Genomic DNA, 22,739 nt, shown 5'->3' with positions numbered 1-22,739 from the left:
CTTTGGAGAAGTCACGTGGGTTTCTACCCGCGTTTTTTGGTTTGAAGGTTTCTCCAAAATTCCTTCTCGGTTGGAAGTCCATTTCCTTACGCTTCCCTTTCGCCCTATGGCGAGGGTTTGCGTCGGTGTCGGATTCCTCCGAATCATCGTCCGAGTACTCGCACTCATTGCTCATGTTGAGCTGTTGAGTGCTTCCGAATTCGTCAGCCTGTTGGAGTGAACGCAAGCGTTCATCCAACTCAGCTTGGAATTCCTTCTGACGTGCTTCGGCCCACGCTTTAACTTGATCGAGTGTTTGGCGGGGGAGCCTCGTTTGTTGTCTCTCCAACTGGGTATTGGTGAATCCCAGTGAAGGATTGTTTACTGCATTTGCCTCGGCTCGGGTAACCGGGGTAGTGTTCGTAAAATTTACTGCACTTGCCCCGGCTTGAGTAACCGGGGTAGTGTTCGTAAAATTTGTGTGCTCGCCGGTATTCCTCCCAGTAGCTGGGGTTGTGATTACCGGGATTTCTTGGTCACTCGCTGGCTTTGGCAACGGAGTAACCTTAACCATATTTCCAGAAGTTTGAAAAAACTGAAAATGAATTAGTTCTAGCTTTTATGCACGGATGACGCCAATGAAGAAACATTAATCGACCCCGGGCAGATTACGGATAATCTGGGGGTTAAATAGATGTTTCCCATGAGGGGTTAGGTCCGGCAAAGATGGTTCTTCTTCCGATGACCTGCAAAACAGACACCGTGAGCTCGTCACTGAGAAGGGGGGGTACCTCCTTGTGACCACCCTCCGGCGTGAGAATCAGACTAGATTGCTCTGAATATAAGTGTATATATTGAGAGATTGCTAGAGAAGATAAGATAATATATGGAGATATCAGATAATCATACCATTCCAAGGTGTTGGAGTATTTATAGCCGAAGGTAGGTTTCCAAGAAGGTACAGCCGGCTGAATAGTATTCCTGTTCTGCCAACTGTGGGCTACGCACATGCCATGCTGGTGGTTGGTGGGTAGGCAGCGGCTGATAGTGACCAGGCCGGCTGTGTACTATTCCTTTTCCACCAACTGCAGGCTATGCACGTGCTACGACATGTTGGTGAGTAGGCAGCGGCTGATAGTGACATTAAGTAATAGAGCATGCTGCTCGTTGTACTGTTGTCAGTGAGCTGTCGCAGCTTTGGTCAGATCTTTTGTCCATACCTCGTCAGGTACAGTACAAAAGATCCTCCAGTAGCGTACGGACTGGCTCATTTGGGCGGGAGTTTTCCCGGCTTTGTGCGGGAGTATTCCCGGCTTGCTCACTCATTCTTCAGGTGACATTACTGAATTATTTAAGAGTTAAGTGCCTTGTGCGTGTAGCCTTGCTGCGCGGGTAGCCTTCCCTGATGGCTAGTATCCGTTGCTGCGGGAACAGACGGAGTACGTCGACCACTGGGAGGCTTTTCCTGCGGGAACAGCTTGCGTACTGCGCATAAGGACGTCACGTCTCTGAGCATGGTGGGTCCTGCGGATCCAGTTGGTTTCTGCGCAGACGTCTCTTTAAGGTGAGTCTTGCGAGTTTAGCCTTTGCGCAGACGTCCCTGTTGAAGGTGAGTCTTGTGGGTTCAACTGCGCAGACGTCCCTCTGAGGTGAGTCTTGCGGGTCCAACTGGGCTCTGCTGCGACCTACCTCTTCACCTCTCTTAACAATCTTCTTATCATCGCGACAAATACCTTCGTTTACCTCATTTTGGAGTCAACTCCATTATAACACAATATGATATATGTTAAGTTAGTAAGTTTCTTAGCCACATTTTATAATCAATAAGCCAACAATGAACTGTCACCTCGAGGACCCGAGATCAATTGGCATACATGTATTCGTTTAACTTGATACACTTAAGTCTAACATGTTCATACAAAAAAAAAACTTATATGTGTTCATAAAATACATATTTACCTCTCATCTCCTTCATTCTCTGCGGAAAGCTACTGAAAGAGCGTGCTTCTATACATTGGTCGGTAGGGGTAAAATCGTCATACTATAATCGCTACGATACACAACAAGGCTTTCTGAAACAAGAAAAGTATGAAGACAATCTCGAGTCTTTCGTGATGACATTGGCAGCCTCATTAACAGAATTAACCGCTTCTGATGGAGCCTCAATGAGTTTGTTAACCATTTCCAACACCTCACTCATCTTCGGTCTAGATTTCAGGTCTCTACACAAACAACAGTTGGCTATAAACGACAACTTTTGGACCGACTTCAAAGGGTAATCACCTTCAAGCCTTGGATCAATGATTTTATGGAATCTTTTTTATGTTCCTAGGTAAGGCTTCATCCATTCTAGAAGCTTTTGCTCGTTCTGAGGCCGGTTTTTATCCAATGGGCGCCTACCTGTGATAAGTTCATATAGGAACACGCCATAGCTCCACACGTCACTCTTGGATGTCAAGCGTCCGACTGAAAGATACTCAGGTGCTGCATATCCCATTGTTCCTACAAACTAATGACATTTTATATCACTAATATTAGAAACTTCTTAAATTATAACTTTACATCACTAACATTATTATCAATAATAAAACACCGCGTGCAAAACATACTTGGTCGAGATATGGGTGAATCCTTCTTGAGGACCTAATCGAGCGACCCCAAAATCCGAGAGCCTAGCGTTGAATTGATCATCAAGAAGAATATTGGAAGATTTGAAGTCTCTTAAAATAATCTACACAAATCAAAGTTAATGTTCTTGTAAGTTATAAGCATCTAGAGTTACAAACAATTTCTTTTATGGGTAGAAATAGGATTTAACATTTTAACCTGAAAATCCATTTCTTCATGTAAATATGTCAAACCGCGAGCAGCATCTTGAGCCACTTTCAGTCTCATGTCCCACGAGAGTGGTGTTTCTGATTTTGCGGATAAATGATCTCGCACGCTTCCATTAACCATATATTCATAGACCAAAAGCAGTTCATTTTCTTCTCTACAGTAACCGATTAGTTTGACAAGATTTGGGTGCTCAACCGCCCCAAGAACATTAATCTCGGTTTCCCACTCTTTGTGCCCCTGTTGCAGTATAATCAAGATTCAAGATTGTTCACAAACTTGTAAACAGATAAAGATTCAAAAACCAAAAACTTAATACAAAAACTACTGTTAACTTCAATCAATAATTCAATTAGTTTTCCGTTTGAAAGAACTAAAACAAAGAACAAAACAGTATTGGTGGATAATATTACCAGATCTTATTAAATAGAAAGAATAATGATAAAGCATTAAAACTAGCCAGCTAATAATAAACTAACTAAACAATTATAATGATAAAACGTTAATAACTATTCTAATATTCAAACTACAAATAATAATAACTATAACATATATAAGCTGAGAGTGTTGTTTTGAAGAAACTACAAACATAATTAAAAAACTAATGAATGAGCCTAACAAGGGGTGTAAACGAGCCGATCTCGGGTCATTTTGACTTATGAGGGCTCGAGCTTGGCTCGCTTCGTGCTCTTTTTCTAAAGCTTGGCTCGAGAGTTGTTTTTACAAGCTCGGGCTTGGCTCGTTTATTATAAATTAATTAATTCACATCCATTATTATTGCTTTTATATATTTTGAGGAAAAACTTAAAATGAGCCTAAGCTCCACTCGAGCTCTACTGCGAGTGTGACATGTTAACTTAATACAAAGAAGTCCAATATAGGTAAAACTTAGAAATACACCAGGCTCGTTCTTATTCTTTAATATTTTTGGCCGACTAGCTCCGATTTAATTTCCGACTAGTTCCAGTATTCACCTAGATACGAGTCTGTGTTGGGAAAATCGCCTAAAGGGAGCTAAGTAGCAAGTAATCGCTGAGTACTCGGCTAAGTTGACCGAGTTTCACAACACTGGTATCAAAAATGAAATCCATAACTACTGTCTACTGCAATTAAAATAAAACATAACCGACAAAACTGATCAGTTATGATTAAGTGAATCTAGCTAACCAACCATTCGGTTAATTTATATTTGATAACCGACTTTAAGGGTATCAAACATCTACCTTCAACTTCTATCAAACCAATGACCCAAATTAACATAAATTCATTAACAACCCCAAAAATTACAAAAGCAGTAGTTTAGATTTTAGAACCTGCAATAATCCTTTAGCAAGCTTGACAGCCACATGAACCTCATCAAAGGGATGCTCCAAGCTCTTGATCACACCTTTATATACATTCCCAAACCCGCCCTCACCGATCTTCGTTGAATAGTTTCTAGTCGCTGTTTTCAGCTCCCCGACTTTAAAAACCCGCAGATTCGAGGTTTCTATCGGCTTTGGATGCGAACTGGGAACGGGTTGATTGAGATCCGAATATGCAGTGTGAAAGGTACCGGTGGTGACAGTTGACTTTGTTTGAGTTTGAGTTTGAGTTCTGGTTTCATATTCGGTGTTGTTCTGTTCGTGTTCGTCGAACAAGATTGAGAAACACCGGCAATGAAACACCATTTGTTTGTTTTAGTTGAAAATGTTGTTGGAATTCAAAGTGAAGCATTGAGCATTGACTTAACTCCGTGGAATGAATGAATGAATATTGGTAGGAACCTGCAAGGTAGTTACAAATGTGGAAATTTCCTTACATATGATAGATATATTGCTTTTTTGGAAAATAAAATAAAGTTTTGACCTGAATTAAGTTATTAACTTTTATTTTCTATTTTTTACAACCAACAAAATATATTTTATTAGAAAATTTAGCTAGGGGTTAGAAAACCAACAAAAACCACCACCAAAAAAACAAGAGTACAAATATCAAAACACTTATAAATTTGGCTTACCACCTAAGAAAAAAAAACGAGCAAATATATAAAACCTGCACCAATCCTCTCATGATAAGCCAATCTTTTAGAAGTATTCTTTATTCAAAGATAAAAAAACTTATCGCTTTGATTTCTTCCGCCAAGCCGGTCACGTGTATCGGAGTTTTATTATGGTCTAACGCATTACATTTCTTCTGTATACAACAAATCGCCACCAAACACACCACGTGGAATACTTTAGCTTTGTCTTTAGGGAATTCGAATACTTACTCAATTCCACCAAATCCGAGCATAAAAAGCATAAATCGAAGGAACTTTACACCACTATGACCTATGAGATCAAGCTCCAAACTGTTTGAGCCAACCACTAGAAATAAACACATGGTCTACTGTTTCCTCATACGCATCACATACCGGACACATGAAAGACCTAACCGACATGTTACTTTCAACAACACCACGAATATTGGTAGCCTATTAAGAATAGCCCTCGGCGCGACAAAGCCCACCTTAGAACATCTCTAGTGTGATGTTTAGTTCTGACGTGACATTGTTCAAAATTCTAAATTGGATAAATACACATTAGAGGTGATAGTTTAGTTTAGAGTATATCCACAAAACTGGATGGAAGTAAACATGATAAGTGAGGCTCAATGTAATTAAATTTTCATTTAAATTTTGAAAACAATTTCAACCCCAACTTTAATTATCTTTCTTTTTGAATTAAAAACTAATTTCTTTTTGTTTTTTTAACGGTAAAATTTTTTAATAAAAAAATTGTTGTTTATGTAATTTTAAAAAATGTTAATATTTTTTTTGTGTTTGCGTGCGGTTGGTTTATTTTATTGTTTATGTAATTTTATATTTTTATTTGTGACTTTTATTATTTTTATTTTAAATCTATTTACTAGAACTTATTTTATTTTTAAATAATATGAAATAAATATAAGATACTTATAAAAGTATTTTAGTTTATAAAAGTATTTGAGCTTATAGAAAATAAAACATAGAAGCATGTGATTATGTGGAATATATGCATGTTTAAAAGTGAATGTAATATTGGAAGAAAAATGAGTTTTTTTTTGTGTTTGAAATGATCTGATGTGTCAGATAATGTGGCACGTTTAGTTGTTTTTTACTCATCCACTATTACTCATCCACCATTGTGGATGCTCTTAACAGGAACTCTTTTATTCCAAACGAAAACATACTCGAGAACAAATAGAGAGTCCTCCTTCAGTAACTTTCTGAAGCTCCTAACCGAGAAGTCATCCGCACCAAACTATTTTATCTTTGTCATCCTCCAGGTTCACTTGTTGACACATTGTTAGTAGGTCTCTTAATTCCCCGGTCTCGATGGCCTCCTCATCCACTCTCACCTTCCACAAATTATCCCATTCTCCATAAACAATATGTCCGCCGCTATACGCCGTTTTGATTTTTCAAGAGAAAAGATATTTGGGAATCGATCACACAATGGGCAATCGCCAATTCACGTATTCAATCAAAACCAAGTAGTCTTCCCACTTTTAACCATATTTTGAAATAACTGATCCATCTCAACACGAGTATACTCCAAGACCGTAGACATTTAACAATCTGCCTCCATGGCCCCGTATATGACATCTTAGTCGGGATTGCGGACCAAGTTCTAGATGAGTGGTGAAATGACCAAATTACCTTCCGTCAAAGTTTTGTCGCTCAGTTTTCAAGCGTCACCATCACTTAGCAAGCAAGGCGGCATTAATGTCTTGTAAAAAACCCAGTATGCTAGACCTCTTTGGGAGGAAGTGCGATGCCACCATGATGTTTGAGGGAAAAAATTTAAAAATGGGGGTGGGGGGGGGGTGGGTAATGAAAAAATTGATGTGGTGTGAAGACGTTTACGTAATATACGAAATAAAATAGAGAAAAATAAAACAATGCGGAAGGACTACGCTTTTAGCAATAACATTTGTAATATATGAAATCTTTGAATATATATAGCATAAATTAAAATTTGAATTATTTTTAACGTTTAGTGATGAAGCTTTGACATCGTCATCAAACCAAATAATATCTAACAGCAAGACCATATATATATATATATATATCCTCCTCATATCCATGGATTTCTTTGTTTAATAAACCAACCCCAACCCAACCACCAAATTCAACATTTTCAAACAAACATCTCATTACATAGATGGAGAACGGAACATGTTTTCATTTTTCTTTTACACCAACTTGACAAATTAGTGCCATTATTACAATTGATAAATATGAAACCGCGGTAACTTATTGGCATGTGACGTACTCTTATAGTCGTGTAAGTAAATATTCACTTTTTTACTTCATTTATGCCTCTTCATTCCTCTTTATGCTATTAAACACATGTTTAAATTTTCATCTTCATTGTACGCGAGTCTATTATATCTCGTATCACCTTTTCTTCATCATTTCTTAAAAAATATTCCGTATTTGATTCCTCTTAATGCATGAAGTTAAAACAAATTTGAAACATGTTTGATCAACTCATCTAAACACAAAATACAAAGAGAGAATAAGAATGTCGTAATAAACCAAACAATGTACGTAGCTTGTTACCCATTTGTCTGTCACTTTATTGTAATCGTTTTATGTTATTTCACTTGGGTCTTAAATAAATAAATAAATAATAAAAAAGCTAAGATAAATTAAATATATGTTGGTTAGAAAGGAAAAAAAGGTTGTGAATGAAATTTTGTCCACATACGAGTATGGACAAACTTGGAGTGGATTACAAGAGGCCAAGACTGAGGGAACATTTCTTAGTCGATTTATAGCAATTTATGACATACTATTGTAAGACAGACTCGGCATAGTCAATTTATATCCTTTTTATGTCCTTTTAGTAGAAACTAGAAAGGACATAAATCATGATATTTTTCAAAAACGAAGGACATATGTGTAGTTTTTCTATTAAAGGACACTTCTCATAATTTTGGTTATACATAAAAGTGTGTAGAACCAATAAAAACTAGAGCTCTTAATTTTATTTATTTTTCTTTTCTTGCATGTTAGATCCGTCCAATAAACCAAAAACAACCATCATATTAATTATTTCCTTAGTGGGTAACAACCATCATATTTTTATCATTATGCCACTTCAATTTTGGCTATATTTGTAAAAGAAACCGGTTGGCTTGGTTCAATTTTAAACGAGTCAGACATGAAGCCTTCACTCAGTTCGGCTTGGTTGATTTACAGACTGAATCATCTTCCAAAAATACAAAATTTACGTCTTCAAATAAAAATCGAACATAATTTCAATCCAATTATCAACAAATTCTACTAAAAATCATACCAACCGGTCATTAATTTCCTCTATACAAACTTAAATTCCTTCATAAAAATTTACCAAAACTAACATCATTAATTATATTTTTTAAGTAAATTAACTTAAGTTTCTTCATGAAATTCAATAAAAATCATACGCAATGGTCATTATTGTCATGCTTACTCTGTGTCACATAACGATACTCAGAAAGGTTAATACATAAAAAAGTGAGACAATCTCTGTCTCACTCGCTCTTCGGCGACTATTTTATTAGCTTAAGAAAAGCGAATACAATGTTTCAACAGACGAGTTTACAATAGCTTTGAAACAGATAAAGAAATGGAGTTTATGTGTAAGAGAGAGAGAGAGAAATGACATACGAGTTTACAATGGCTTTGAAATGAACAAAGAAATAGAATTTGAGAGAGAGAGGGAGAGATATATTTTTTATTATGGGTTTGCCAAGATTAATTTACATGTGTTTGGCTTACGTTGAACTTAGGTTCATTTTTTAAGATTTAAAACATCGTAAAATAATCTACATAAATTAAAGTTAATTTTGTTGTAACTTGTAAGGGGACTCGGGGTGGAGCTAGATGCCCAACCATCACGCGTGATGGCTTGGCAAACACCGTCGCCGGCCCTCTTATCACGCGTGATGAGAGTGCTAGCGTGATGGCCATCACGCGTTTGAAACCCAAGAAATATTACCGTTGGGGGTGGGGGGGGGGGGGGTTAAATAAAAAAAAGCAATATAAATAAACAACCATTTCAATTCAACTCAAAACCAAATCTAACTCAAAACACTCTCAATCTTCCACTTCATTCAAAACAAAAAAATATGGAATTTCCGAACAACTTGGTTCTCTTAGACACCGATAGCTTTTCGTCTTCGGACGATGACATTGCCGAATGGTTCCCGTTGTTATATAATGAACTTGAAGGCCCGAGCCGTCCAAAGAAAAAAATGGTGGATCGTGATCGTATACATGCCCACAAAGTGCTAATGAACGACTATTTTGTGGAGGAGCCGAAATACAATGACGAGACGTTTAAGGAACACTTTCGTTTGCCGAAATCTTTATTTTTAAGATTGTAGCCTACGTCGAAGCAAGCGAAGAATGGTTTCAAGAATCCTACGACGCGAGGGGCAAACGAAGTTTCACGGCGCTTCAAAAATGCACATCCGATATTCGTCAATTAGTGACAGGTAACCCACCCGACCAATTCGATGAATACTTACAAATGTCTGAGAGAACTTCACGTGAATGTCTACAATTCTTTTGTAACGTGATTATTAAATTGTTTGGCAAAGAGTTTCTGCGAAAACCAACAAGACACGACATTACACGTCTTACGCCGCGCATGAGGCTAAATGGCATTTTCCAGGGATGCTCGGTAGCATCGATTGTACACATATCGAATGGAGGAATTGTTCACGGGAGTTTCGAGGGGCGTATGTTAGTGGTGATATCAAACGACCGACCATCTCACTTGAAGCGGTTGCGCCAAATGATTTATGGATTTGGCATTCTTATTTTGGTGTTCCCGGCTCAAACAACGACATCACTGTTTTGTACACATCACCGTTGTTTCAGAGCGTAACAGATGGTACCGCACCTTTCTGTCCGTATTTTGTCAACGTGAGATATTACAGACGTGGCTACTATCTTGTCGATGGTATCTACTCGCAATGGTCTGTTTTCGTGAAAGCCTTTTCGTTTCCTGTCGAGGACAATGAAAAAGCGTTCAAGAAGTTGCAAGAATCGGCAAGAAAAGATGTCGAGAGAGCTTTCGGTGTCTTAAAGGGTAGATGGTGCATACTCAGTCGACCGGTTCGTGCAATGAAAAAACCCACGATCTCTAGCTACGTATATGCATGCATCATATTACACAATATGTTAATAAAAGAAGATGGACATGCAATTTATCCAGATTGGGTACCGGATCCTCCTACTCAAGTTCCTGTTCCCGATGATGTGCAATTAGACTTGCGGGATGTCAATATTCACCATCGTTGAGATAGGATCTAGTTGAACTTATAGGTTCTTTAGGTTTGGAATTTCCGGATTCAGACGAGTAGTAGACGTTTATTATAACTTTTATGTTTTAATTCTAATTTTTTAGTTGTATTATGTTCTAGTAAAATATTTTATTTTTATTTTTTAAGTTGCAAGAAAAAAACAAAACAAAAATCTTATCACACCACACCACCACCCCTACTAAATTCCATCACTAGTGATGGATTTGGTTGGGGTAAGGCGTCACCATCCCATTAAATGTGATAGGTGATGGAAATGAAACCACCTCCTCCCCTAAGCATCTAAAGTTACAAATATTCTCTTATTTGGATAAATATGGGAACTAACATGTTTACCTGAAGGTCAATTTCTTCATGTAAATAAGTTAAACTGAGAGATGTTTCTGATTTTGTAGATACATCATACATGATCATGTGCGCTTCCGTTAACCATATATTTGTAAAGTACTAAAAGCAATTCATCATAAGTTTATAACCACACTAACTGTTTGGGAAATTGCAACAAAAAAAAGAAAATGGGTTATCCTTGGAAAATTTTAGAGTCATAATTACACTTTAAGATCAAAACTATTTGTGGTTCTGAAATGCTTTGATTGGATAAAACTCATACTGAATTGAGCAAGAAACAAGTATGGAATTTTGAGAGAGTTTATGTAAACTTGGAATAGCAATCGTATGATCTAGAGCAGTTATCACATATTTGAATTTCAAAGGGATATTGGTTTTAATACTCCCAACTTACTCGTCGGACGATAACACTCTCAACTGCCAATTTATCTTCCACCATTTCTAATTGTAACTTGTTTTCTTCTATCATTCCCGAACTTAATGAACCCTAACTTCGTTAGATTTTTTTGCTGACATGACATGTTTTTTTGATATGGCAATCATATGTGGCATTTTTAATAAAAGTTGTGGGTCCATGACACCACCTTATCATCTTCTTCAAAAAAAAAGACCCTAACCTCTAATCCCAACCACCCACCCCTGTTGCATGGAACCATCATTTGTAACACCACCACCATTCATTTACCCTAAGTCACCAACCTTTACTTCAACTACTGTCCACCACAACTAAGCCGCCTCCTTGCTTTCCTCCACAAGTACTGTCCATTCATTTACCCTAAGTCACCAACCTTTACTTCAACTACTGTCCACCACAACTAAGATCTCAACAGCAACTCCGGCCTAACCTCAAACACCTTTGGCGGCCGCTCGTCCCACTTTCTCAACATGAATCCTGATTTAACTCACTCGATTGCTTTTTATTGTTTATTTTTGAGCTGACTCATCGAGCCACGAGTGAAATAGCGACTCACGCTCATCACATACTCATAATCCAACCGTCTCTTTGTCTTCTCTTCCACTGCAAAATAATGATTTCAGACGATTTCCGGCGAGTTTTAAAACTGAAAAACCATCGCTATTAACGAATTTTTAAGAACTGTATCGTACTCCACTGCAAGAGACGACCGAATTATGAACCATTGCAGTGAGCTTGATTCAGGTGACCGCAACTCGGCTTCGAGATCAGGTAACAATCTATTCTTCCTTTTGGTTTGATTAGTTTTAATAAACCCCGGTGCGGTGGTTGAAATTACAGTTCATGATTTGGGGGAAATGAATGGTGGTACTTCGGTGTTGGTGTTACCAACAGTTGTTTTAGGCGATGTGGGTGGGTGGGTGGTTGTGGTGGAAGTGCAAGGTGTTTTTTGGATGGTGTTGTTAGGGTTCTTTTTGAAGAAGATGATGAGGTGGTTTCATGGACCCGCAACTTTTAAAAAAATGCCACATATGATTGCCACATCAAAAAAACATGCCATGTCAGCAAACAAATCTAATAGAGAGGGTTCGTTAAGTTCGGGAGTGATAGAAGAAAATAAGTTACAAGTTGTGAGTGGTGGGAGACAAATTGTTAGTTAGAAGTGTTAACGTCCAACGAGTAAAAGTTGAGAGTATTAGAAACCAAAATCCCAATTTCAAATTCATATAATATGCTCTGTTTTTGATATACAAAATGCATACAAAATTTAATTAAATAAATTTCTAATGCATTTTCCATAAATAAAGCAATATATGTCTTAATATTTAATTAAATTTCCACCTCATCCAGGGGCTACCGTCCTTTAGACCCCGCTACTAGGGGTTCTGCCCCAGACCCTCACCAAGGGTGTTGCCCCCTAGGAACCCCATCGCTTAGGAGCTTTGCTACTAAGTACATATATGGTTCTTAAATGATAATAAGATCAAATAAATGTACACTTCCATACCTGACTATTTCAATTCTTAAAATAATTAAAAGGCTAATCTAATTACACTAAAATGGATAACACTAACCGATATAAAAACTAATGAATGAGCATAACCTAGCCTGAAGCTATCAGCATAAACATTGAAATCTATAAATACTGCAATTAACGAAATGAGTTGATGTAATTGAACCGGAAATTATGCAGGAAGTTCGTTTCTGTTTGTTCATTTAATTAATAAATGGACATAAACAAGATATTTCGTTCGATAAATTAATTGAACGAACATGAACAGATACCATGTGGCTTCAACTGCTTTTGCGAACAACTAAATGTTCGATAATCTGTTTGTTTAGGTACGTTTATGTTCATTATCAGTCTTCTACTATTCAACTTCAATCAAACCAATTATGCAAATTAACATAAATTCGTTTAAAACCCTTAAAAGTTACAATAAAAAATAAAAGAATAGTTATATAAACTGCCATTCGAGTTTAAAACCTGCAATAACCCTTTGGAAAGCTTCACAACCACCTGAACCTCATCAAATGGTCATTTATGCTACACCTTCTCTTGATATATCGGTCATCTTTTATTGGAATTCAAATATGCATACATACCACCTATTTTTATCTCGATCTCTCTTCCTTGTTTAAGTCGATCTTTTCTAGTTTGTCTTTTATTTGCATTTATAATTCTCTTTGTATTTAAAGGGCTTGACCTGCTTTATTTTATGCTGGATCAAAACATAATAAAAAAAATCCTTTGGCACCATTGATTTCTTCATTGGCATCAGAGCTTTCATCGATCAAGAAACCTACCCAACCTTCTTAATCCTAAACCCTGATTTTTTTCCAGTGTATACCATGGTTGGAGACACCTACTTCGCCTGCAAACAGACCCACAACAAATTATCCCGATCACAATTCATCACTCTACCTTTATGCCTCAGATTTCCCTAAACAACGACACATAAACAATACCCTCAATGACCATAACTATTCCGACTGGTCATAAGAGATGATGAACTTTCTCTTGCCAAAAATAAGGTGAGTTACATTGACGGTTCTCTCAAGAAACCCGACAAAAGTTCACCTGACTACATGTTATGGATGCGTTGTGATGCCATGATGAAGGTATGGCTCACAAGTCACAACAGCTATGGAAGAAGAAACCAGGAGCAACGTTTAATTCACTACAACAACTTTTGAAATCTGGTCCGATCTTCTAAATAGATTCGGGAAAGATGAAGTACACAAGAAAGAGGATTGTTTCAAGCGGATAGGTGATGCTTGCTGTGCGTGTGGTGAAAAAATAAAAGATGGGATGATTTAAACTTTTTGCACAAGATCGTGTTTTAAATTTATAAAAGTGATTTCTACAAAGACTAAACACACACAAAATAGGCAAGTGTACCTATCGTATATGTAGAATAGTATTGGTAAGAACCAAGTATCGATCCGTGGACACAAATGTTTCTAATAATGAATCATCGTTTTACTTTAATCGGATGTTTTAATCATTTTGGGGTTGATTTTTGAAATTTTTATAAAATATAAATACTTATATATAATATATAGGTGACCATGACGAGAAATTCTAAACAAGTAGTTCAATTATATGAAGGTTACCATCTAAGATCAAGAATCCACTCCATTTATCCTTGATGATTATAAAGTAAACATGTGATAAACTTGTCGTAATAATATATGGTAGAATAGCCCCTCATTTATAAGTGAGCATATCCTATGACATAAAAGAAAGTAGCATGCGCATTTTAAATTCGACCCTTTCATAATGTCATGCTACCACGAGAATGTCAATTTGAGTTGACAAGTAGTTTAATAAAGTAGAAAGATTATGATTGACTTCGATTTCTCAAATACCAATTCTAACAACTTCGGGTGGTTATAGTTTAGTCACAAAATCTCCTCTTGGTTAATTTAAGTAGGTTATAATTACACATTTCGTTAACATATGATTTCTTTAACTAGTATGATAACCCAAGCAATCGCGTTAGCGATGCTATATCGGAATTACCAAAACTAGAGAAATAGATCATAACTTATATCTCATCATTTCTAAGTACAATATAAGGATCCATGTTTCAATAAGTTATCAGAGTATTTCTATCTTTCAAGAACATGAATCGATCATGAACGATTGTCAATATAATTGATAATCACCAACTTTGAATTGTTGAATTAAGATGGTGAAACATTTCTCATCAAAAGATAATTGCAAGATAACCATGTATTTTACTAAACTAAACCACATGTTTTATATAATCATCAAGTAAAACAAAGCTTCTTCATAGATTTTAGATGGTAAATGGAGTTTAGCTCATAATGAGCATGGTTATGAACATTAGAATGGATGATGATTACAAACACATGATTAAACTAGAACAATCTAGCCAAATGTGGATGAATCTTCCTTCTTAATGATGATGGTGGATGGATGATGATGATGGTTGATGATGATAGCCTCCAAGCCTTCAAACTCTTCACTAGATATTCAATATGAGTGTTAGTGAGTGTTTTTATAAGTGAAAATCGTATAGAATTCTCTTCAAGGCACACTTGATCAATGAAACATGAGCCACTATTTATAGGCAGTCTGGAGGGTAAATCACGACCCCGTGCTTAGGTAGGCACGCCCCCGTGCTTTTATTGATATGTGCCATAATTTTTTGGTCTTTTTCCTGAGGGTGACCACGGCCCCATGGTCAGGAGGCACGGTCCCGTGCTTTTGTTCACAGTTTTTTTTTCTTTTCTTGTAGATTTTTGTCTTTTCTTGTGTTCATAAGCATTGGGGAGTGTTTCTTGCTTTACTTGTGTTTTCTTCGTCTTTTCGCTTGTTTCTTCGTTTGAGGCTTGGGTTTACCTGAAATTGTATTTTATTATGATAAGTAGCCTTCTGTGCTATGTTATTTGATAGAAGTTGCAATTTTTAGAGATTATTTGATGCTAAAAAGATGTTTAATTTTATATACAACAATAGGCTACCCGGAACGGTGGCCCGGTAACAAAACTAAATTAAGTGATTTCCAAAAATATTTACACGAACAAAAATATTTACGGTCAAGGTTGCAAAAAATTGACTTGAAAAGTCAAACTAGGACACTTATAATGGGACGGAGGGAGTACATAAGATCGAAGAATATCTTCAAGGGTTTGGATTGTACGCTCGGATTGACCATCAGTTTGAGGGTGATAAGCGGTACTAAGATCAAGGCGAGTACCCAAAGCTTCTTGCAGTGATTTCCAAAACCGGGAGGTCAAATGAGCATCGCGATCAAAAATAATGGTCAATGGAATACCATGACGGCATACAATCTCACGAACCTAGATTTGAGCGAGTTGCTCGACAGAGTACTTCTCTTGAATCGTGATGAAGTGAGCCATTTTGGTTAATCGATCGATGATTACCCAAATACTATTATTTTGTTTTTGAGTAGGGGGTAATTTGATGATAAAATCCATAACAATGTCTTTCCATTTTCAAACAGGAATAGGAGGTTGCTCGAGTAAACCCAAAGGATTTTGATGTTCAGCTTTAACCTTTGAGCATGTAAGACATTTTGAGACGTTAAGTGTCACGTCCTTTTTCATACCCGGTGTAACATCATGAAAATATCGGGTCAAAAATACCAAGTTCTAAAAGTCCAAGGACCAAAAGTGAAATTTTGTTTTCCTGTCCCGTCGTGATACGCGACGGATCAAAAGGCAAGCCCATCGCGTATCGCGAAGGGCTTATTCCAGAACCCAATATTTGGGCGGTGGGCGATACGCGATACCCTAAGACACCTATCGCGATGACGTGGTCTGACAAGCGTGACATGTGCCCCGCCACATGTCCACACGTGGCAACCCTACTGATGACTAACCAGACCTACGTCGCGATACGCGACAGACTGATCAAGGGACCATTGCGTATCGCGATGGTCCCCAGATCTTGTCTATAAATAGAGGTGTCCAGCCCTCATTCCAGCTACGCCCAACTTTCATACATCTCTCTCTCTCTCTCTAGAAATACCTCTCTCTAAAACCTCGTAAAGCGTGCCAAGCGTTTCCTTGATTTCCGTGCCAAACTGAAGTTATCTCGAAGTACGTGCAAAATACCGACGACATTATCTTGAAGTTTGTGCCACCAAGGAGACGTGTCGACACCCGTCTCGAAGTGCGTGTCAAGCAAGATTGAAGGACGACGTACCTCGATAAACGTGTCGAAGAAAGGTGTTTATCAAGACGCTCGAGAAACAAAGCAGCATCGAAGTGCTGCTCAAGTAACTAGGGTTTTATAAACAAAACGAGGTAGGCATAATGCCTGATTAAAATAATACTGAAATATTAAAAAGGCTTAAAACCTTAAGTCGAGGATATACTCGATACCTTGAATAAATAAAAGAAAATATAACAAAGAAATATAAAAATAGGAAAGGTATATATAAAGTATTCTTTGTTATAAATGTTATTTTTATTTATTATTATTATTATTATTAAATAATAAGAAAAATTAAAGTATACGTTTCTTCAAGAAGAAGAAACGTAGTATTTAAGAAAAGTAAAACAAGTAAAACTAAAGATATAACTTGCTAAAGAAAAGAAAGTATATTTTAAACTAAAAGTTTAAATAAAGAAAAGTATTTGAACTAAAGGTTCATAAAAGAAAATATAACTGAGGTAAATATTATACAAACAAGACCAAAAATCTTAAGGCATATTAAAGATATGGTATTAATAAAAGGTTATACTCGTACTATAGATGCGAGATAGCAAGGAATAATCAGTCATTGTATTGAAGCTGATCATTTCAAAAGAAAGGTGAATACGCCCAACTTTATAAACTTGTATTAAACGTGTCAAACAAATTGATTACATGAGATTACGTATCTCTAAAACATTATAAACAAAAGTAATTGCTAGCCCTCAGGCTGTCGTATACGTTTGTTTGGATCCTTACATATGTGTTAAAAAGTCGGTGGGCACACCGCGCCACACCCTCTGCCACGATGGGTCGGACCTAAGTTACGTCCGAGTGAGGGTGATCATGTGTATACTGATGGTACATAAGTAATGTCGAATGCTGCGGTGTTTGTTGAGTGGTTTGTGTAGAACTTAAGTTTATAATTGTGTTTTGTTTTAAAACTTGATTATTCCTAAGCCACGATGGGCCGGACCTAAGTTATGTCTCGAGGAGTAATCAAGTAAAGAAAATATTTTATACGTCAACTTATTCACCAGTATGTGTTGCTGACGTATTTTCTAAACATTTTACAGGTAAAGAAGATTAGCCGCTTGGAAAGGACGAAGTGACATCTAGGCGATCTGATGACTCAGATCATTTTGTTAAATATTGAAATATAAATGGTGGTTTTGTATAAACAAGTAATATTTGTAAAACAATTAACGGGTATTTTATAATCTCGTCTTTTGTAATATAAATATAATATTTTAATCAACGCAAACATATTTTCCGCTTTAATCCGCTAACTCTGATTTATTTACAAAAGTGGTACCAAGTGTTGGTCGCATGCCCAGGCCTAAGAAAGGGGTGTGACTGGTTGGTATCAGAGCCTTCGATCTTAGCGAATTAGGTATTAATTAATAATACCTAAGCTTCAATCCAAGTGAATAGGAAAATTTTATTACTTGTTTTATTTAAATAGGGATAAGATTGGTTGGTAACTTTTTCTATCCCTTCTCAATGTAACCCACCCATAGATGTCTTTCAAGAAAGTGATCAAAGGATTCATGCGCGATGCAAGGAAGGCCGAAAATCCCCAACCCATGCCAAAATACAATATGAGTGAGGACTACTACGAAGACTTCTTCAACTAAGATCACCCAATCGACCGGCCCACACCAATGTACTTTCCCGGCACTGAACAATGTCCGATCAACTTACTTGATGATCCACTGATGCAAAGGAACGATCCCCCAAGACACTCAAGTTATCATCCATCAAATATACCGATGTATCATCCGTCCGACATCCCGACGTATCACCCGTCTGACATCCCGGCGTATCAACCTCCCAATCCTCATCCGTCATATGCATTTCTCTCCAACAAGCAAATCAAGGAGGAGCCCGAGTCCGACTCTTCCGACTGGATGCAATGCCACTCCGATCAAAGGCGATGGCACACCTGAACCTCTGCATACGATTCCATTGATTCTCAACCCAACACCTACAATGGTCCCTCTCGAAAGCCCAAGATGAGAGTCATTCAACCTTATGAGAGCTAACGTCTACATCTTGTAGTGGCTGAAACTGCAAAACTGATGGAAGAAGAAGACCTTAAAGAAGATCCAGAGGAAGAAGATCCAGAAGAAGATGAAGAAATCACTGAAGCGGTAACAACTCCAACGGAAGAACCATCAGATTGTGATTGCCCACCAAGTCAAGGATGTGTGCAACCATTCTTCAACAAGAATCCAAGGTATGGATACGTAGACCCCTATGTACAATACCTTCAAAGAATCAGAAGCGAGTCTCCGCCAAGCAGGCCCCGCTCCGAGAAGGCAAAAAAATTTTGGGCCGAAGGCAAAAAATTCTTTGGGCCTCAAGTAAAATGAGTATTTTGTTAGCTTTAAACAATCAAATTTTTAAATGGCTATACTTGGTTATGATTTGAGTTGTATAAAAATGTTTTATATAAAAATAAGCTTAAACATGTTCCAAATGGGACTAGAACCCACAACCTTTTGGTTGAGAGTAATACCTCTTTGCCACTAAGCCAAACTAGTTATTATGTAATTGGGTTTAAATATTAATTATACATCTTATTCATAAAAATACATATAAATTTAAAAAAAAAAATTCGAGCCTAACAGGGTGTCGGGCCGGGGGCCGTCGACCACCCTGGCCTCCCTAAAGGCCGGCCCTGCCGCCAAGCTTCTCACCGTATCAAGGAAAAATTCCATCAATTGCATAACAAGCGGATGAGATACGTCAAAAAAATGAAGCCGCTGAAGCATTCTTCAATTACCCGTCTGACGTTACATCATCACCATACGCCAAGAACCACTACGACATCGTTATGATGGGGTACCGCGATCCGCCACCTCGGTATGGATACCCAAATGAGATCCCGCAATCTCAAGAAGAGCATCTTGATAGGGCCTTACATGAGACTGGTGATCTTAGGAATAAGATAGCCGTGGATGGAAACAAAAATAAGAAGATATGAGACAAGCTTCTTCGTAAATGCAATAAGATGACCAAGATGGAGACTAAATTTATGAAAGACTAAGAAAAGAGGGAATGTGCGATGTTTGTTTGTAATGTTTATGTGTTTTAAATAAGGACGGTGAAACGTTCTCGTATGGATAGGGATATATATATGTGTGTGTGTGTGTTTGTGTAATGAATAATATATATCTTTTAAGGATATATATATATATATATATATATATATAATTGTAAAATAAATAAATGTGTACAATGTATGTTAAGAAAGGAATGTAATTTAAATTTCAGAATGTCGAATCAAAGTAATGCTGAAGCTTCTCGAATGGAAGCAGAAAACCGTGCACCTAAAGATAAGAACAAGAACAAAAACAAATACCTGATAAATATATGGCACAAATACAAGAAATGATAGCAAAAACCGTAAGAGTTGAATCGATTCGAAAAAGCGAAACTAAACAAACCCATTCCACCGAACACTCCCAAAAATCCGTCAAATCTAAACCTCGTCCTAATCCATTGCATCTTGAGGAGAGCATTCATGAATCTAATGTTGATGGCGGCATTAGATACAAATTTAAGAAACTTTAAATCGAAAGCTGCTCGTTTAAAGACTTCAAGAATTTTGGACCGAAAGAATTCTATGGCGATAAGGGCGCCATTGCGACCTTGAGAAAGCTGGAGGAGATGGAGTCGATCGTGATTATAAGCAAATGCTCCGAGCAAGAAAAGATACAATACACCGCACAAATGTTCAAGGGGGAAGCTCTGGAGTGGTGGAATATGTGGCTTAAAACCTTAAGCACATGTTCACAACAGAGGGTTATACAACTTGCTCAAATAATTGTACTTCAGTAGGACTAACTCGGGTATTAAACATAAAGGGATACAAAATGACAAGCTCCAAAGTATACTGTAGCTATAGGTTTATATTTATATATATTATATAGTATAATATGTTATTAGCTGACATCTTGATCATTATATGTTCATTTAGGTGTGTTCCTGAGTCTTGAAGGAAAGGAAAGAAAAAGTTGAAAAAAATCATGTTTTTGAGATTTTTAAGGAGATAAAGGGAGAGAAAAGAAGAGAAAGTACTGGAAAATTTAATTATATATTCATCCTTTCAAATTGAAGAGATTATGACAAAACTGTTTGTGTATAACATTAACTGCCTATCAATTCCTAATGCACCCTTCTTTTTCTTTCTTTTTTTATTACACTCAAAAACTTAAAACTAAACTAACACGCTTTTCTTGCTCTCTCTTTCTTTTCTCTCCCAATTCCTTGCTCTTTCTTTTCTCTCCTTAAATGAATCTTGGGAACACATTATTAATGTAGTAAAAGATCATATATAATATTATATCGATATACAGTAGAAACTCTATAAAATAATACACTTGGGACCACCAAAATTTATTAATTAAAAGAGTTTTTAAATTAATAATTATTAATTTATACATTAATTAATATTTTGTTAATTTATAGTAGAATACTTAGTTTACAATCACCTTTCAAGCTTCCACTTAATTATTGTATACAATGAATGCATATCAAATGAACGGCCCAATTTGAAAGAAACCTTCAATCTCATTGAACAATTTCTACAATGGAGCCCCCTTCGTGAAACGAAGCTATTAAAGCGGCAATCACATTGAACAATTTCTTGTTGAGCTATGAGTAGACAACACCAGAAGTTCTTACCATGCTAAGGAAAATTAGAGACGAGATTCATGGGGAAATTGATTTCAACAAAAATCAAAAGACAATTGAGTCATTTTTCAAGAAACCTTTATAAATCATTCATGTAATATGCTATATATAATGAATTATTAATTTATATTTTATATGGGGTCTAAAAAAATTATCAAAAATGTATTATCTTATAATTTTAGCAAATTATTAATTTAGCACCTTATCCCCGAGTCGGGACTGGCAAAAAATATTATCTTAGAGAGTTTATTAAATAATCGAGTATTTATTTATCGAGTTTCTACTGTAAAGTGCACTTACGATCTGTTTCCAAGTTAATTTAAGGGTGAAAAATAAATGTAATGGAAGGTAAGAAAAATATTACTGTGTTCAAAAGGATTTTTTAAAGGAAGAAAAGAAATAAATTTAGAGTAAATTGTGTTCCTGACTCGTTAAATAGAGGAAAAGAAAACAAATGAGATAGAAAAAGTTTGGCTGAAATCAATGGCTACCACAACACTCTGTCCTGCTGCTTCGGTCAGTGTCCACCCACGCCTCCTACGAGATCGCAAACTGAATCGCACGATGATCCGATGCACCCGAGTAGGAGGAGATAAGTCAGGTGAAGGTGGTGGTGATTCATCATCCAACAGCAACCTAATACTGAAAACCGCTTGGTATGGGTCCGAGCTCCTTGGCAATAATAGCATCGAGGAGGTTGGAACTGGTGGTGGAGTTGAAACCATCAAAGGAGAGGTCGTATTTCGTTACTCTTGATGCATACGAAGACGACTGTGAATTCGCATGGTTCATTTAGAGGTCTACACAGATTCAAAAGAAACTGTACTAATTTTGGCTCTCTCATTCACAAATCAAACATGAGCCTCGTCAAATGGGAGGATTTTCAGGATTTCAGTTGCACTATGGTGTTTCCATGGAAACCTATTCTTTCAGGTAGGTTGGTTGCTACATTCGGCTCGCTATATATAAATAAATTTGTTATTATTAACAATGGGATTGGAATACAGCTACAGGTTACACAGAGTATTATCTTAGCAATGAAACAGGAAAAGTATGCAGGTAATGGAATTAATGTCTAAATTCAAGTCATCATACGTACATATGATATTAATTAAACTTGTATTATTATTGTATATTAAATTAAATGTTCCTACAGGCATGTAGAGCACTGGAATGTCCCAAAGATGGCATTATTCAAACAACTCCTTGAGCCTAGTAGACAGACCAGGCCAGGTGGTTAAAAACCATTCCGGTACTGTACCATTACCCAATGTTATTATATGATATGGTATTCAGCATGTGGTTTCCATGATACTTAGGTTTCGGAGTTTGACGGTTTGGCATGGTACAAGCACCAAAACCTTCCCTAAAGACTACAGGTATGTCCAAATCGTTACAAAAAAAAAACTATGAAAAATTAGTATAGGACGAAGTAAGAAAAATTGATGA

At 36.8% G+C, this 22,739-nt stretch overlaps 2 pseudogenes across 1 annotated transcript; one reads left to right on the top strand and one right to left on the bottom strand.

Annotated features, from left to right (window-relative positions):
- Positions 1-2,557: 2,557 nt before the first annotated feature.
- LOC143547815 (serine/threonine-protein kinase PCRK2 pseudogene) lies at positions 2,558-4,484 on the bottom strand (annotated as a pseudogene). Its single transcript, XR_013137848.1, has 3 exons — positions 4,128-4,484; positions 2,806-3,054; positions 2,558-2,710 (listed from the first exon to the last, which is right to left on the bottom strand). The product of XR_013137848.1 is annotated as a serine/threonine-protein kinase PCRK2 pseudogene (transcript).
- Positions 4,485-21,773: 17,289 nt separating this feature from the next.
- LOC143547814 (uncharacterized) lies at positions 21,774-22,531 on the top strand (annotated as a pseudogene).
- The last annotated feature ends 208 nt before the right edge of the window (positions 22,532-22,739 follow it).

This window comes from Bidens hawaiensis, unplaced genomic scaffold, assembly GCF_021521415.1.
Source record: "Bidens hawaiensis isolate Kalapana, Puna unplaced genomic scaffold, B.hawaiensis_p1.1 tig00014833_1, whole genome shotgun sequence".
NCBI lineage: Eukaryota > Viridiplantae > Streptophyta > Magnoliopsida > Asterales > Asteraceae > Bidens > Bidens hawaiensis.
Note: the sequence above shows the minus strand (reverse complement) of the source record. Positions and strands in the feature narration are given on the sequence as shown.